General features: G+C 46.2%; 1 long non-coding RNA gene across 1 annotated transcript; it reads right to left on the bottom strand.

The window, feature by feature from the left end:
- Positions 1-2109: 2109 nt before the first annotated feature.
- On the bottom strand, positions 2110-3540 carry LOC118939521. The gene is made up of 2 exons (XR_005036499.1): positions 2666-3540; positions 2110-2560 (listed from the first exon to the last, which is right to left on the bottom strand). It is a non-coding gene; the product is annotated as an uncharacterized LOC118939521 (long non-coding RNA).
- Between the last annotated feature and the right edge of the window lie 10571 nt (positions 3541-14111).

The raw sequence follows: 14111 nt of genomic DNA on the forward strand, positions 1-14111 counted from the left end.
CCTCCAGACGTGACTCTTGGCATTCAGGCCAAAGAGTTCAATCTTAGTTTCATCAGACCAGAGAATCTTGTTTCTCATGGTCTGAGAGTCTTGAGGTACCTTTTGGCAAATCCAAGCGGGCTGTCATGTGCCTTTTACTGAGGAATGGCTTCCGTCTGGCCACTCTACCATAAAGGCCTGATTGGTAGAATGCTGCAGAGATGGATGTCCTTCTGGAAGGTTCTCCCATCTCCACAGAGGAACTCTAGAGCTCTGTCAGAGTGACCATCAGGTTCTTTGTCACCTCCCTGACCAAGGCCCTTTTCCCCCGATTGCTCAAATTGGCCGGACGGCCAGCTCTAGGAAGAGTCTTGGTAGTTCCAAACATCTTCCGTTTAAGAATGATGGAGGCCACTGTGTTGTTGGGGACCTTCAATGCTGCAGAAATGTTTTGGTACCCTTCCCCAGATCTGTGCCTTGACACAATTCTGTCTTGGAGCTCAACAAACAAATCCTTCGACCTCATGGCTTGGTTTTTGCTCTGACGTGCACTGTCAACTGCGGGACCTTAAATAGACAGGTGTGTGCCTTTCCAAATCATGTCCAATCAAATGAATTTACCACAGGTGAACTCCAATCAAGTTGTAGAAACATCTCAATGATGATCAATGGAAACAGGATGCATGTAAGCTCAATTTCAAGTCTCATAGCAAAGGGTCTGAAAACGTGTATAAATAAGGTATAAGGTATATATAATAAGTATATATAATAAGGTTCTGTTTTTAATATTTTATACATTAGGAAAAAAAGCTAAAAACCTGTTTTTGCTTTGTCATTGTGAGGTATTGTGTGTAGATTGATGATAATATATGTTTTTAAATATATTTTAGAATAAGGCTGCAACGTAACAAAATGTGGAAAAAGGGAAGGGGTCTTAATACTTTCCGAATGCCCTGTATATTTTCGAAGAAGTCATTATTATTTGGCCCATACCGGTTAATTAGCCAGATATGTTTTTGGTCCAATAGTACATTTAAAATGATCCATTTTCTTTGAGGATCGTTTAGCACAGTTTGCACAATCGTATCAACATTTTTGTTAATATAATCACCCCTTTTGAGTTTCTTTGCCAATGAAAAATATATATATTTTTCTCTTTTAGCCAGGTAAAAATGTATATTTTTTTTGTGATCTGTTAAGCCATAACAGTTGTAGCTGGCTATATTTATTTTCCCACCACAACTAATGTTTGTAAACTTATTTGACCTTTTCTGCTGCTTTTGAGACACTGTTCGATCCCTCCTCGGGGCACTTACTGTTAAGTAAATAAAACGCTAAATAATCACAAAACAGCAACTATTTGTCACTATGTATTATTATTCTAATATGTATTCATTATAAAATTGTCAGTTATTGATGATGAACCTTTAAACTGCACTCTTCCTCCCCTCCCTTCCCATCTCTCTATTTTTCCACCCCAGATGACAAACTCCAAGGGAGTGTGTGTGCATGTTGTATTTTCTTTTTCCTTGTCAGCCACCATCTCTCCTAACCATGACCTCTCCACCAACTGTGAGTAAGCACAACTGCACATGTTCGTTGTGGGAAATGGATAACACAATCTGTAGGCCTAAATATCTCCAATCCTAAAATAAAACGGAGCATACATATAAAAACAAGTAGTTACAATATATTGACATATTTACATACTCGTGTGTGTGAGAGAGTGTATATATTTTACTTTTTATTGTTAGCCAACCATCTCTGCTTTTCTGCTTCTTAAAAAGCTGAGGTCTAGAACTCCTTCCAGGTCATCTCTCTCTCCATTCCTTGGCCTGATGACTCACCCTGAATTTGAATCGCTACATACATTCATTGTGGAGAACAAAATATGTGGATGGGTAGCCAGGGAATGGCTTTGGTACATAAAAAATATTTTTTTTGCAGGACAATAAACATTAGCCTGCCACTTCTGGGAACCCTGTTCACATGTGAGTGCTGTTGAGGCCCTGTTTCAGCTCCAGATGACAAAAACCTGCACACACTCCCAGAGAGTTGCAGGTCTGCCGACTTCCTTTTGGTCATTCATTTTAATCAGAGAAGTATCTAATAAACCAAACTGTTGCTTTAACTGTGAATGTACTTTATTGCACACAATCCTCAAATAAAATGGAGCATACATAAAATAAACAATGTATTTACATTGGGTCTAATGTGTGTTTTCTCTTAGAGTGAGGCCTGTTTTTCAACTCAGAAAAATTACACAATAGTCTTATACAATATTAACAGTCACACTTTTATTGGATAGATATTTAGAGTAATTATGTAGATATTGATAATGGATATGTAGACGTAGATATCTCCAATCCTAAAATAAAATGAAACATACATAAAATAAACAAGTAATTACAATTTATTTACATTGGGGATAATGTGTGTGTGACAGAGACGGAGAGTGTGTGTGCATGTTGTGTTTTATTTTTCCTTGTCAACCACCCATCTCTGCTTTGTCAGTCTTGCCAGGCCCAGTGTATGCACTTCTGGGTGAGGCTGTCGGGCAGTGGTGGAGTGCATGGCAGATCTGAAAGAGAGATGCACAAAGTGACAGTAAGTAATCAGCTCAACAACATGTCTGTGTGCACATCTGTTGGTGTGAGTGAGCATATGTAATATAATTCTGAATAACCTGTATCCATCTGGGAATCCTCAAAAGTTTCTCCATCCACGGCCAGTGTAGTGGGAACTGGTGCAGCCGGTAAATTAAATACCACAGTAGAGGACTGCTGTCGCTTCTCTGCCTTTTGGCTCAGATCAAGTGTAGTTACTTTGACAGTGCTGCACTTGATCGGAGAAGTGATCGCAGGTCGGAGGGCGCCCGGGAAAATTGTGCTTTTTATTTTTGTTGAAAATCATTATTATTGTTATTATTATTGTTGTTGTATTGTTTCACCATTGTTTTTTCTTTGTCCTGGGTTAGGTGGTGGTTCTGGTGGTGGACTAGGGTGAGTTTAAAGGCCCTCTGGTCTTTTTCTTTGCCTTTTGTCTCAGTTCCTTGTTGTTTTGCGTTGTCAACTGGGGACTTTTGCTGGCCGGCCTGCTAGCTGGTTAGCCTAGCCTGGTCTGCTGGTGAGGCTTGCTAGCTTTCTCGGCCCCCAAGTTTGGCCGGTGTTGTTGGTCAGTGTGTCCCTTTTTGTTATCCCCTTATTTCCCTCTTACCTCAATTATTTTGTTTGTTCGTCTTACCCCCTAGTTTGTCCCCCCTTTTTGGTTTGTGTGCTTTGTTTGTTTTTGTTGTGAGGCCTCTTGGCTTGTGGGCCTGCTAGCTGGTAAGCTTAGCCTGGCCTGCTGGTGTGGCCTGCTAGCTTCCTAGCCTTTGTTTAGTTTGTGTGGTTTCTTTTTTGTCTCTCCCTTTTGTGGAAAAAAATATTTAAAAAATTCCCCTCCTTGGTGCTGTGCTAGATAGTTTGTTGTGTGACCCGTGGTGCTGGTAGGCCCTGTTTAGCTAGCCTAGCTGAGCCTGCTAGCTCCCTCGGTTGTTCCACACCCCTCCCCCTTCCTCCCAACCCCCTCCCCCTTCCTCCCAACCCCTTCCCTCCCAACCCCCTCTCCCTTCCCTCCCAACCCCCTCTCCCTTCCCCCTCCCCCCTTTTCACTGGTGTTGGGTTTAAAGGGAGTGGGCTTCCATCATGTCAGCAGCACAGGCTGGCATGAGGAGGCACCATGCAGTGCGCCTCCTCTTAAAGGAGAAGGGAGGGAAAAACAATAGTTATCCTGATTGGATTTCTCCAGAAAATTCCTCCAAAAAGAACTCGGTTTCCATCCCGCGCAGGCAAACTGCATCTTAGCCCTCGCCTATGTGAAAGGCTTCGATGTCAGTTTTGCCAATGCCAGCTTCCTGGAGGAGTTCTGGGGGAAACTCCAGAACGCCCTGAACACTCAGGGGTCCCTCACAGCAATGTTTGAGGTGACCAAGCTGATGGATAATAGCATTAAAACCGTTATTATCCGTATGTACAATGAAACCGGACAGCCGGAGGATGTTGCAGTATGGCTGGGCAGGTACTGCAATGTGAAGGGACCCCTGGTCCAGGTGAAGGATCCCGATGGGATCTGGACAGGGACCTGGAGGGTCCAGCAAAGGGAGGACCCTGGGGGCTATGGTGGGTTGAAAGCCATCCCATCCACCATAGTCCTCAGAGAGAACAGGGGCCATGTTCACTACCAGGACCCGCCCAAGCTGTGCCGTAAGTGTGGTGAACATGGCCACCTTGCAGAGGTTGTCTGCATGAAGTGCCAGGAGGTGGGCCACCGCTACGAGGAGTGCACGAACGGAAGGTCTGTGGCGAGTGGTCCCACCTCATCCTCGGCTTCCCTTCCTCCTGGGTCAATAAGGCCAGGGCTGGAAGGAGGGAGTGGGCGGCTGCGGACCGGGCTTTCGAGCGCCAGGTGGTTGGAACAGCAGTTGCCGAGGGGGTGGTTGTGGAGCCGGTGGTGGAGGAGGTAGTTATGGAGCCGGTGGAGGTGGTGGCTGTAGTGGAGGGCGCGGAAGGTGCAGTGGTGGGAGGAGAGGACAACCCCCCCAACCCCCCTGCCCCAGACTAATGTGACCCCTGAAGGAGAAAGGGCCGAGAAAGACGGCTCTGGAGGGATTTTTAGCGAGAGCTCCCCAAGTGGGTCAGACATTATAGGGACGGTGTCGGAAAGCACCATGGAGGCGGTGTCAGGAGATACGGGAGAAAGGGGGGAGATTCTGGAGGAACACCTCCCCCCACGAAAAATAAATGCTAAAGAGCTCTCCGGCCCGAACAGGGTGATGAGAAAAAAGAAAAGGTGGAATGGGAGAGCTCCCAGGGGGAGGAAGAACCTAGAACCTTCCCCTCCAACTCCCCCAATTAAGTCTCCTTTTTAAGTCCAGTTTTAACCTTCCAACCCCCTTTACCCCAGAGGGAGAGAGAGAAATTACCAGAAAAGTAACCCCCTTTTAACTGTTCAAATGCCTTTTCTTTTAGCACTGTTTTTACTCACCCCTTTTATGGCTTTTAAAATCACCACTATAAATGTGAGTTTAAAAGTGTAAAAACAGCAATGAGAGCACAGTCAGTTTTATCCTTTTTAGAAAGGTTTAACTCAGATGTGTTTTTATTGCAGGAGTGTGGTCTACCTTTTTTATCCTCTTACAGCAAATGGGAGGATAAGTGGCAGCACGGGCCCTCCATTTGGAGTGGTTCCAATTTTAACAAGAATGACGGTGTTGCCATTTTAATCAAGACCCCACAGGTGGTGGTGAGGGGGAGCACGGTGGTGGTAGGCGGGCGTGCTCTTCTAGCCAATTGCACTTTTATGGGGAGGGATTTTAATGTGCTAAATGTGTATGGTTTTAACGACAAACATGACCAGTGCACACTTTTAGAAGACCTGCAGTCCCAAATGCTAGGGAGGGATCCTCTAGTGGTGGGTGGGGATTTTAACTGTGTTTTAAGTAGAGCAGACAGGAGAGGATTTTAAGGTAGATAGGTCAAGTGTTTATTGCAAGGGTTGTGCAGGGAATTTAAACTGACTTACTGTTTTAAAACCCTGCATCCAAGAGAGGAGGGCTACACCTGGACCAGTGGTGACTGCACCAGAGCCTCTCGCATTGACTATTTGTTTACCCGGGACTGTCCCCCAACTGATGCTAGAATTACCCCTGCTTCTCAGATCACGTAATGCTGACGTGCACCCTTTCACTAACTTCAGGTGTGACTGTGGGAAGAGGGCCCTGGAAATTGAACTGCTCCCTTTTAGAAGATGATAGAGTAGTTAGTCAGTACAGGGAGCAGTTCAGCCAGTGGCAGACGCTACAGGACTTCTTTGACACACGAGCACAGTGGTGGGAAATGGTGAAGGGAAGGACGAGGAACTTCTTTAGAGAGATAGGAAAGAAAAAAAGCTGAGAAAAAGATAGACGCATGGTGTACTGCAAAAGCGACTGGAAAGGTATTTTAACCTATGCCAACAGGGCCTTGATTTTAACCATGAAATTAAAGAAGTAAAAAAGGAAATGGCACTTTTAGCAGAACAGAGAAGCAAGGGGGTTATTTTAAGAAGTAAGGAAAGGGAATTAGAAGAGGGGGAGAAGTGCACTAGGTACTTTTTAAAGAAAATAGTTAGTAAAGGTAGAACAATGATAGGGTTAAAAAATAAAGATGGGCTTTTAAAAACAGATACAGAAGGAATAAAGGAAGTGGTCGAGGATTTTTATGGGGTACTGTTTGGAGTAAAGGATGTGTGTGAGGAAACAATTTAACATACATTGACAAGACCTTACCCAACACAGACGACCTGACAAAAGACCTGACGAGGACAGAAATCGACCAAGGACTGAAACATTTTAAGAGAGGTAAATCACCGGGGGAGGATGGCCTCCCTTTGGAGTTTTATCTGACCTTTTTGGGATGTTTTAGCCGACGAACTTCTGACTGTTTTTACTGACTTTGAACATCTTGACAGACTACCTGACAGTTTTAGAGTGGGGATCGTGACTCTTTTATATAAGAAAAAACGACAGAACGGACCTGAAGAACTGGAGACCGATAACCCCTTTAAACTTTGATTGTAAACTTTTTACCAAGGTTTTAACACTCAGAATGTCTTCTGTTTTAGGGGAGGTGATCCACCCGGACCAAACCTGTGCCGTTCCCGGAAGGAAGATCACGGACAGCCTGATACTGATCCGAGATGCCATCTGTTATGCGAGAGACAGAAACATGCGGCTTGTAGTCCTAAATTTAGATTTTGAAAAAGCCTTTGATCGGGTCTCGCACCAGTACCTCTTTAAGTTACTGCAAAAATGGGTTTCCCAGACAGGTTCTTAGCTTGGGTGGGACTGCTGTACGGGGACATTACCAGCAAAATCCTTGTAAATGAGCATCTGTCAAAAGCAGTGGGAGTACACTGCGGTGTCCATCAGGGCTGTCCGTTATCTCCTCTTCTGTTCGTGGCCTGTATTGAACCACTGGCACAGGTCTTGAGAAGGGACCAACGGATCAGTGGGGTGGGTATCCCGGGGAGTGGGGGGATGACTGCCAAGTGCGTTTTTTACATGGACGACGTCAACATTTTATGTACCAACCTTTTATCCGTCGACAGGACCTTGGACAGGACTGACTGGTACAGACGAGCCTCTGGGGCGAGACTGAACAGAGACAAGACAGAGGCCCAATTTTTCGGACCGTGGGCAGACCCAGACTTGACCAGACTACCACTGACGGTTAAACCGACGGACATAAGGGTACTGGGGGTAAAGTTTGACCGGGAGGGAGGAGGGAGCGGAAATTGGAGTGGGATCCTGGGGACAGTAAGACAGAGACTGGATTTTTGGGGACTACGACAGCTGACTTTTGAGGGCAAGGTTTTAATCATTAAAGCTGTGATTTTACCTGTGCTTTTACTAATCAGTTCTGTTTTTATCCCCCTCGAAGGAGTATTTTAGCCCTGGAGCAGATGCTTGTTTACTTCCTGTGGGGAAGCAAGTGGGAGAGGCTGAGGAGGGAGGTGGTCAAGAGGCCCAGGTCCAAGGGGGGTAAAGGCTTTCCTGACCTCTACTTGTTCCTGGGCAGCCGCTACACAGACTCTTACCACCTCCCCGGTCAACAATAAGACCCAGGCCCTCGCACGGTTCTGGCTGGTATCTTACCTCAGGACTCTTGAGGCTGATCCCAGTCGACCTGCGAGCCCCAGCCTCTTTCCTGCTCCCCACTCACTATGCCCAGCTCCAGAAATGTTTAAGACATTTTAAACTGGAAAAGGAAGCAGTCACAGTTTTAACTAAACACCGCTCTCTTCTCTCTCTTGTGCAGGATCGGGAACCAGTGTGTCCAGTACGCAGGCTTGCTATAGGCGAGCCCACAACGGTTTGGCGTAATGTGGCCCATACTGCTCTCCTGAATCGGCATCAGGACCTGTCCTGGATGGTCGCCCACGAGATCCTCCTGGTCAGGGCCGTTATGCACTCACGGGGCATGGCGAGGACATCCGCGTGCCCCCGACCAGGCTGCGGCCAAGAAGAGTCGGTGAGGCACCTGCCCTGTGAGTGCAGAGCTGCCAGGGACCTGTGGAAGGAAGCAGGCCCCCTGATCACCCCGTGTCTGCCAGCAGGGGAGGACCTAACACCTCAGCTCGTGCTCTATGGGGTGGGCCGAAGGCCTATTCCATCGAAGGCCTTCACCAAGTTCTGGCCCACCCTCACGTACCTGAAGGAAGCACTGTGGTCCTCCTGTAACCTGCTGGTAGCGAAACAAGTAGACACCACCCCCCAGGCAGTGGCCATGGTAGCCACGGAAGCCCCCACAACACCCTAGGTCCCGGCGGCCACGGCCTGACAGCGCTGCAGCGCCTAGGGCGATGCGCCTAGGGGAGGGATCTCCTCTGGGCCCCGAAGGACGGGACAATGATTGAGTCGGGAGAGCAGGAGGAGGCGAGTTTGATAAGGACTCACCCCACTCCTGAACAAAGGATCGAAGACAGCCTTTTAACAAAGTGACTTTTTAACATGTTTCTCATGTCTTAAAAATGTTTTACCTTTGTTAAATCATTTGTACACATTTTAAATGGCTTTTACAGATTTGAGGTTTTTACAATGAAAAGTACTTTTACTCATGGTTGTTCTTATTGGTTTTAACTCATTTAAATGTAACCTTCAAATGCTGTGTTTTATGCTTTATTGCCATTTTTATGTGTATGAAATTATGTAAAAAAATGTATGAGCTGTTTTTAAAGGAAATGTGAAACCTCAGAAGGGCTGGAGCGTTATGCATTCCCCCATTTTCCTCTGATCCAGGCTGTGCTGGACAGGACCAGGATGGCAGAGGTCAGGATGGCAGAGGTCTTCTGAGGTCTGCTTCTGGTGGCCCCTTTCTGGCCCAGGCGACCTTGGTTCAGCCTTCTCCTATCCCTGTTGTCTAGGACATCTTGTCAACTTCCCCTGCGACCGAACTTGCTGTCTCAGGCCGGGGGAACTCTGTGGTATCCAAGACCACACTGTCTCAGTCGGTGGGCTTGGCCACTGAACGGCACCAATGACCCATGTTAGGACTACAGGAGGGTGACATGAACACCATGCAGAGCTCAAGGGCGCTGGCTACAACCGCGGCATACCAGTTGCGCTGGCGGTTGTTCTGTTCTTCATGAACTGGTATTGAGGTTGTGCCCGAGTCATGTGGAGGGCAGTATGTCCTCCAATAACTGCAGTCTCGCTTGGATGAGGGCTTGGCAGCCTCTACACTGAGTGGGTATTTGGCCGCTATATCTGCCTGCCATGTGGGGTGGATGGACAGGCCAGTGGGGCGCCATCCCTTGGTCTCCAGTTTTATGAAGGGGATTCGTCGCCTGTGTCCAGCTAGGAGCGGACGCGGTCAGTGAAAACAGACCAGCTCTTTGTCTGCTATGGTGAACAAGTCCTACGGGCTGGGCTATCAAAGCAGAGGCTCTCTCATTGGATCGTGGACACGATTATGACAGCATACCGCCTGGCTGGCATAACAGTGCTGGGATCTGTGGTGCCACATTCAACACGAGGTGTGGTTGCATCCTGGGCTCTACTGAGAGGAGTGCCCCTCGCTGAGATCTGTGCTGCGGTCAGCTGGGCTTTCTCTTGCACCTTTGCTAGGTATTTTTGGGTAAATGTGGCACCTCCCTCTGCGTTTGGTTAAGCGGTCTTGGCCGTCGCCTCCTCTTCCTGGGACTGTGCCGGGACCCCCTTCCACATTGACGGCCCCTGCGTCTCGGTCCCGCGCCGGGACTTCACCGCAGGCTGGCCAGGTCCCTCTAGCACCAACTAATCTGGTACGTGTATACCAATATATTGGAGTGATCCAATATAATGAAACATAACGAAGGTTACGTATATAACCACGGTTATGTGAGCTATATGGATCACTCCAATCCTCTATGGTGCTAGAGGCACCTCAAAAATTATGTAGAGAACGTGTCATGGCCATGTATAGGGGCGGACCACCAGCCGTGACACAGGTGTACACGGGAGTAAATCTGTAAATACTCACCTCGGATGTATCCCTCCGCCACGGAGTGATACCAATATATTGGAGTGATCCATATAAACTCAGCAAAAAAAGAAACGCCCCTTTTTCAGGACCCTGTCTTACAAAGATAATTTGTAAAAATCCAAAAGATATTCATTGTAAAGGGTTTAAACACTGTTTCCTGTGCTTGTTCAATGACCCATAAACAATTAATGAACATGCACCTGTGAAACGGTCGTTAACACTAACAGCTTACAGACGGTAGGCAATTAAGGTCACACTTAAGAAAACTTAGGACACTAGAGGCCTTTCTACTGACTCTGAAAAACACCAAAAGAAAGATGCCCAGGGTCCCTGCTCATCTGTGTGAACGTGCCTTAGGCATGCTGCAAGGAGGCATGAGGACTGCAGATGTGGCCAGGGAAATAAATTGCAATGTCCGTACTGTGAGACGCCTAAGACAGCGCTACAGGGAGACCGGATGGACAGCCGATCGTCCTCGCAGTGGCAGACCACGTGTAACAACACCTGCACAGGATCCGAACATCTGAACATCACACCTGCGGGACAGGTACAGGATGCCAACAACTGCCCGAGTTACACCAGGAACGCACAATCCCTTCATCAGTGCTCAGACTGTCCGCCAAAAGCTGAGAGAGCCGGGGCTGAGAGAGGCTGGGCTGAGAGAGGCTGGGCTGAGGGCTTGTAGGCCTTTTGTAAGGCAGGTCCTCACCAGACATCACCGGCAACAACGTCGCCTATGGGCGACAAACCCACCGTCGCTGGACCAGACAGGACTGGCAAAAAGTGCTCTTCACTGACGAGTCACGGCTTTGTCTCACCAGGGGTGATGGTCTTATTTGCGTTTATCATCGAAGGAATGAGCGTTACACCGAGGCCTGTACTCTGCAGCGGGATCGATTTGGAGGTGGAGGGTCCGTCATGGTCTGGGGCGTGTGTCACAGCATCATCGGACTGAGCTTTTTGTCATTGCCTGCAATCTCAACGCAGTTCATTACAGGGGAGACATCCTCCTCGCTCATGTGGTACCCTTCCTGCAGGCTCATCCTGACATGACCCTCCAGCATGACAATGCCACCAGCCATACTGTTCGTTCTGTGCGTGATTTCCTGCAAGATAGAAATGTCAGTGTTCTGCCATGGCCAGCGAAGAGCCCGGATCTCAATCCCATTGAGAACGTCTGGGACCTGTTGGATCGGAGGGTGAGGGCTAGGGCCATACCCCCCAGAAATGTCTGGGAACTTGCAAGTGCCTTGATGGAAGAGTGGGGTAACATCTCACAGCAAGAACTGGCAAATCTGGTGCAGTCCATGGGGAGATGCACTGCAGTACTTAATGCAGCTGGTGGCCACACCAGATACTGACTGTTACTTTTGATTTTGCCCCCCCCACCCTTTGTTCAGGGACACATTACTCAATTTCTGTTAGTCACATGTCTGTGGAACTTTTTTCAGTTTATGTCTGTTATGTTCATACAAATATTTACACATGTTAAGTTTTGCTGAAAATAAATGCAGTTCATAGTAAGAGAACGTTTCTTTTTTTGCTGAGTTTAGCTCACATAACTGTGGTTTCATATGTAACCTTCGTTAGCTAGCGCCGTTGGCATTAGCTAGCTAGCAGCGCCAGCATGTTAGCTATGAAAGTATCTATCCAGCAACAATGTCAAGGTCAAAAATGAAAAACTATGTTGAGCCATGCTGACATCGTAAGAAGTCAAATCGGACTGAAACAATTAAGACTGAACGTACATTTCTGTGACTAACTAGCTAACTTTAGCTCAGTAACCGGTGACGCACCTATTCCTGTTTACAGAATGTGCATCCCTCCCATGTCCTGCATGGAGAAGCGCCACTGAGTCAACTTGTGGCCAGAATTTTATATTACATCTGGGTTGGTTTACAAACCCCGTTGACAATGCATGGGAAACTGTTTAGGGTCATTTAGCTAAAGACCGCCCACTTCACCTAGTTCCATTCTAAAGCAATTGTGTTTTTGTTTCAGTTTCACAACTTCCGGCAACACTAGCAAATTACCTCAGAGCGGCAACTAGCTAATAATAAAAAACATGTATCGTTAACACAAAAACAAAACATGGCTTACGTTTGGGAACACACACATGGATCTTCGGAGGTCGAATGGTATCACCGTATCCCATCCGTCCATGATTAATGCTTACTTGACATGATAAAATTGCGTGAAGTTACGTATGGGGACATTTTTTATTACTTTGTGTTCTCCTTGGGAGTGGATGGTTCCACTATGAAAAATTAGAAGAGTACAGAGGCATATCAGTAGGCTGGACACAACATTTTTAACAACGCTTTTTTCTGATAACTAGTTCATTGCATCCACCCCGCCGTGGAGCCCAGTTTCATAATATTACCATCTGTCCCAACTGCTTGCCATAGTTGAAAAAACAGCACTTGTTTTTTTTCACCCTGCCAGCTCCTGTTTAGTTCTATTGAGCACCGTGGCACCAACTCGCCTTCCGAACATTCTATTCCCAACCTATTGTTCTACGTCACAATGCCTGCTTCGCAATTGTTGGCAAAGAGACATGCCCACGTTAAACTCATACACGGAACCCAAACCGGTGGCGCGTGCGCCATCGTGCATAAATGCATTTTGTCCCCCCAAACCAAACGCGATCACGACATGCAAATATCAAAACAAACACGGAACCAATTATATTATTTTGGGGACAGGTCAAAAAGCATTAAACATTTATGGCAATTTTGCTAGCTTGCACTTGCTAGCTAGTTTGTCCTATTTAGCTAGCTTGCTTTTGCTAACTAATTTGTCCTGGGATATAAACATTGAGTTGTTATTTTACCTGAAATGCACAAGGTCCTCTACTCCGCCAATTAATCCACACATAAAACAGTCAACCCGAATCGTTTCTAGTCATCTCTCCCCCTTCCAGGCCTTTTCTTCTCTTGACTTTATATTGCAATTGTCAAATTTCATAAATTAGGTGCATTATTGCCACTGACCTCGTTCGTCTTTCAGTCACCCATGTGGGTATAACCAATGAGGAGATGGCACGTGGGTACCTGCTTCTATAAACCAATGAGGAGATGGGAGAGGTAGGACTTGCAACGAGATCTGGATTAGAAATAATTGGCGCGCACGTGCAGTGTGTGTGCAATTATTGAATAACATGTATGTCTACATTTTTTTTGCGAAGCGAGCGGTGTAGTCAGCCTGTTAGGCTTACCTCAAGTAATTAACTAGGTTACAGGTATTTGGTGAGTGCACTCACTGTACCTGGGTACACGGTTGTGATCCACAGTATCAACGATGGCTGGCGCATAGCCGTTAAACAGTTTCTGGTCATGGTTACCTATATTTTCTTTCAGAAAAATGTGTAAACCTAAACAAAACGCATGTCCCTGTCCTCTTTTTCAAGATGTGGCAGATTTTTGTTTTTAAACAGCCAGAAGACATTTTTAAATTAAGAAATAACCTATTTATTTTTCAATTTGTTGTTTCTAAATGGCTGCTGGGTAATTTGATATGCGCCAATTGGTTTGTTAGGAGGCAAACCAAATGGATAGGTCTAGCTCATTGATTTGTAGATCTGACGCAGTTGCCATCTCCGATTACGAGCCTAGCAAGTATCACGGATTAGTTACGTAGTGCCCACAGAAGGCCACAGGGAGGCGCAAGAGCTATAAACCCATACTGGTTTTTGCCTTAAACCCTAACCCCAGTTATAACCTATTTTAGCCTTAACCCCAATTCTTGGGTAGGGTAGCCTAGAACACTTTAAACTATTTTTGTAATAATATTATGTTAGTAAATACCATTATAGTACTAAATAGCATTTAGATTTAAAAAAAAAAATCAAACCCTATGCAAGCATTTAGACATTTTTGATATAGTTATTTTATAATATATATTATTGCAAGGCAGAACACTTGATAAACAAGCCACATTTTATTTTTCAAATGTGGTTTGAACTGGGTGTGACCTAGTAACCTATATGGTGAAATTCCAGCAATTGGCTGGGATAGGTGGGGCAGGTTTGAGACTGATCTCAGGAATTAATAAGAAAAATACACTTTCTCAGCTGCTTCACCAATGTCT

Source organism: Oncorhynchus mykiss, chromosome 16 (genome assembly GCF_013265735.2).
Source record: "Oncorhynchus mykiss isolate Arlee chromosome 16, USDA_OmykA_1.1, whole genome shotgun sequence".
Lineage (NCBI taxonomy): Eukaryota > Metazoa > Chordata > Actinopteri > Salmoniformes > Salmonidae > Oncorhynchus > Oncorhynchus mykiss.